This window comes from Pinus tabuliformis, chromosome 9, assembly GCF_031772625.1.
Source record: "Pinus tabuliformis cultivar Carrire ecotype Pingquan chromosome 9, CPIR1, whole genome shotgun sequence".
Taxonomy (NCBI): Eukaryota; Viridiplantae; Streptophyta; class Pinopsida; order Pinales; family Pinaceae; genus Pinus; species Pinus tabuliformis.
In genome coordinates, this window is record NC_142307.1 from 666,145,024 (window position 1) to 666,149,789 (window position 4,766).

Here is a 4,766-nt window from a genome sequence, read left to right on the forward strand (position 1 = left end):
GCTAGAATGGGTTACTCATAATTTTCAGAAAAGGAAAAGCACAAGGTTGAATGGCTTCCTTATAAAGTTCTATCTGAAATGTTTCAATTTCTTGGGTGATGATTTCCCGAAGGATGCCAAATTTGATCATACCTCTAAAAAATGTTTGGAACCTTTCAACAATACATTCATGGCCCTGATCATGAAAGATGACCACCTATACTCCTTTGATCTATTATGACCCATTTCCTTTTCTAACACCATCTACAAAATCATCTCCAAAATAATCACCGTCCAAGTGAAATTCATCATTTTTTATTGCATCTCCCATAAGTTGTAATGCCCCATAATAATAATAAAAATAATAATAACAATAATAATAATAAATAATAATATAATATAATATAATATAATATTAAAATATAATTAAATAAATAATAAACAATAAAGAAAAGATAATAATAGTAAATAAATAGTAAACAATAAAGAAAATATAATAATAGTAAATAAATATTAAATAATAAATAAAATTTAATAATAGTAAATAAATAATAAATAATGAAGGAAATATAATAATAATAAAAAAATAAAATAATAAATAATAAACTAGAGTTCTAAATAAAGATATATGAAAGTAAACAATAAAACTAGTAAGAATAAGAAAAGTTAACAAAAAGTAGAAACAAACTAAAAAAGAACGAGTTAAATTCAGAGAAATATTAAATTAAGTAAAACTTAAAATGAAGAAATAAAAGTTACATGTTGACACATGGAATGTGTGCATGCAGACCCCTTCCATTTTTTGGTCTATTTAATGGACAATGAGGAGGATGAGATTAATCCATTCTCTTGGGAAAAAGTGTTTTGAGAGAAAGGATTCCCTAGCAATAGTACGTTGATTGAGGGCTCGGGGCTGGCCAACGATAGAAAGATTATGTGTAGTTGAACCTTCAGTTGGGTGGAGAGTCTTCCCCAATTTTTTTTTGGCGGTTAGGAGAGTTCAAAGAACATTCAACTCCAAAAGCACAAGTAAGGAATATTTTCGATACAAGTAAGTCATCTCTACTCATGTTTTTTGAAAATTCTATGTTAAATAGCTTAATAGTCGGGTGTTGATTATTAATCACATAAATTGATCTAATTATTTGTATACTTTAAATCAGGGTTGGTACATATGGTGTCATATCGAGTTTCAAATCTATTGAAAGTTTGGCCTTTTATGTTCTTATTCATTAACCTCAATTTAAAGTTGGTTGAATAGACAAAATAATTTATCAAACAATTCTCATGTTTAGGACTTCTAAAATTTCTACGAAATTAAAAACAAAATAAAAGAAATCATGCATTGAAATTTACTTGCATGTTAATTTTGAGTTACATTAATTAATAAATTTTCCTCATCCTAAATGAATTTGTTTATAATTAAAAATTCCATGCAGATTGTTTTCTAGTAAAAAGAAGTCCATGCATCTCATAATTTGAAATTTATTTAAACAAAAAACTTACATTTCAAATTGCGATGTTTTTTGTCAAAACCATTGTAATGGATCTAAGAGTTTATAATTTATGTGCATCTCGTGCTTATGAGTTAGCACCTGATCATTACAACCACCCTTAGCTTATGCCTTGTTAAACCTAAACTCATGTTATTACAATAGTCATCAACCCACATCTTAAAAATGTTCAAAGTTGTAACAACCCTCATGAAAATTTCATGTAATAAAAGTTAAGAAACAATAACCACGAATGAATGAGACACTTATTCCAAGTTGAATGTTTGGCAACACATCTTAGTGGGTGTTCAATTTGTTGTTTGTGGATAAGGAAACTGGCCAAGGCAATGGCTAAGGCTTTGGAAAGGTAAAATGACACTTTTGACACAATTATTTATGAAAATAATGGAAATTAGTAGAAAAAGGAGGTGAAAGGTCACAGTTTGCATGTGAGGAGGAAAATGAAGGAAAGTAATGGAAAATGAAGAAAATAGAGGCCTCATTCATAAAATTTCTTTTGTGGATCAGTTGGTAACCTTTTTGTTAGATTAACTTTGGAGCTCTTTCATTAATGTCTCTCTCTCTCATACTCTTGGACACTTAGACTTTTCTTGGAGCACTTTAGCATTGGAGCGAGAAATGAAAAGAAGGCAAGAGGAAGAAAATATCAAGTAGGGCAAGGCAGGATCAAGCAACTACAATAGGCTTCGTTGCAGGCATCGACTTGCATGTGTATTTTCCTTGCTATATCTAACATGCATGGGATTGCATGTGTTTCTTTTCTACCATGGCATGGTTTTTTCCAGGTGTGACAGTATTGTTTGCCTAGCCTTGCCATTTTCTGATAGCTTTGATGAGATGGGTTCTCTCATTCAGTTTATGTGGGATGATCGAATTGGATTCGAAGTTGAGTGGGGTGGATCTCTGAATTGACAAACACATGGTGTAGTTTTCCTTGAGCCGGACTAAGGAGGCACGAAGCCACTGGCCTATTAACCCCTGAACTAGAATGTGGGTTATGGTATATCCAGATTGTGTGCCTTGGTGGGCCTAGGAATCCTTGCTGGTGAATGGCGGGATATACGGTAAAGCCAAGAGGTGGAGTTTCTCTCTGTTGGGCCTAGTGATTTTAGGATGGAATACATGGTAAACCCTAGAATGTATGTCTCGGTGTAGGGCCTAGTGATCCCTGGATCAGATAGTAGGTGCATGGCAAATCCTGAGAGACTTGGAGGCACTCAAATTCCTCACGGTGTAGGTGGATAAATCTAATGGCATCCACATTGATTGCTGTTTTTGATGTGTTCCCTTAATCCCACATTCATGCTTGGAATATTGAATAGGGGTGATTGGCTGAAGAGATACTTGGCTCAACCAATCTATGGTCAAGTGGAACATGGTAGTCCCATCACCGGTTGGTTCATTGGATTAATTAATGAGAAATTCATTACATTGATTTTCATGTGTGAATTTACTGGTGTATATATTCATTTTTATGGATGATATGTTTATTATATTTCGGTGTCTATTATGTTGGTTACATGTACATTTTATGGAAGCAACTAGGTTTGGCTCTCAACATATTTTTACTTATATATGAATGGATAATGTGTCTATGGCCTAATAAATGAATATGCAGCAAATGACACGAGGAAACAATGGTTTATAGTGATTCTCGGATAAGTATGAGATCACTACACTTAATTCTGTTGTTTACACCTGTAGGTTACATGTCGATGATATGTTTGATGAAATGCCTGTCATGGCTAGTATGGGTCTAGTTAAGATCCTATTGAGCTTATTGATTTTGCATCATTGTTTACCTGTAATTTTATGGATTTCAAGCTGTCATTCCATTTTGGGCTCTGGGCCTGAAAAAGTGGCCTAAATCTCATGGTCGCCAGCAAAAAACTAGCAAGTTTGGTCCATAGTTGTTGGCATGCAGACTTATGAGAGTGACTTTAGATCTTTGGTTTCTCCCTTTCCAATAGCATAATAGCAACTATGGCCTCAGAGGTCTAGAAAAATGGTGGGACCCAGGGACAAGTTGTCTGAGTGATTGACTTGTCTCTTGAGGGGTCTGTTGATGATCTTGGATGATTGTGTGTGATTTTCCATCGATTCCACTTCCTTAAGGTCACATAGGAGGTCAAATATGATCATAGTAGCCTCTTGCCTCATTTTTACCCCAGTTGGCATGGTTACTTTGGTGGATTGTGGGAGGAGGGTGTTACAGAGTGGTATCAGAGCATGGTTCAACTCTCGGACTGGATGGGTTGAATGTGTTAGTCATGCATGCATGTCAGTTTCTTGTGTGCCTCTTACACTTATATACTTGTTGCAATTGCTTGATCTTGGATTAGGGTTGTAGTATGGTTATCATGGAGAATTTGATGTTGATTTCTTGAAGAGTATTTGACATGAGTATGTGATTGATGGTATATGGTTATTTGTCACTTACATTTTTATTTTATGTCACCTACTTACATCCTTGTATGTTAGGTTACATTTTGAAAATTTTGATTACATGTATCAGTCTTGTAGGTTGATTGCAAGAATTGATTGATTATGTTCGGCGACATGTGTTTATGTGTATTTGTAGTTGTCTAGGAATTTCTTATGGATATTGTCGATTGGATGTAGCAATGTGTATAATGGAGTAATGGTTGTTGTCATGCATGAGGTCATAGTTGCACTGTTGACATGGAATTGCATTGAGGACTGGATCCTAACTAGAGTGATGATTATTTGTTGATACAATTACTTGTGAATGTTTATATGTTGTTATGATTATGTTATATATGTATCACATTGATTTGGTGATATTGCAGACAAGGTATCCTCCCCATGCTATACTAAGGTATGTTCGTTTTTTGTGAATTGGTTTATCTGACATATTATGCATTGCAGGAAGAGAAAGATCAAATGGCTAGAAAAGTGGTAGATTACGTAGAATCTCCCTATGCATCAGATGAGCAACATGGTGTGGGGAATACTTTTGATTTGGCTAATACATTGAGAAGCTTTAAGGAGGAGATAAGGAGTTGTAAGGAAGATAATGATCATATCATATGGGCACAAGAGAAGCAAGCAGAGTTCAATGCTATACTTCTTCAGAGGTTTTTGAAACTGCGACAATGGCCACTTCGGATCAGCCTTGCACATGAGGATGGGACTAATGGAGCATATGGCAATAGATTTTCTAGTAGACACAGGTCAGATAGATTTGACACGGTGAGAGATGGCAGGTTGTTGGACACTCCGGAAAGGAGGGGCGATGAGCACAGGCATTAT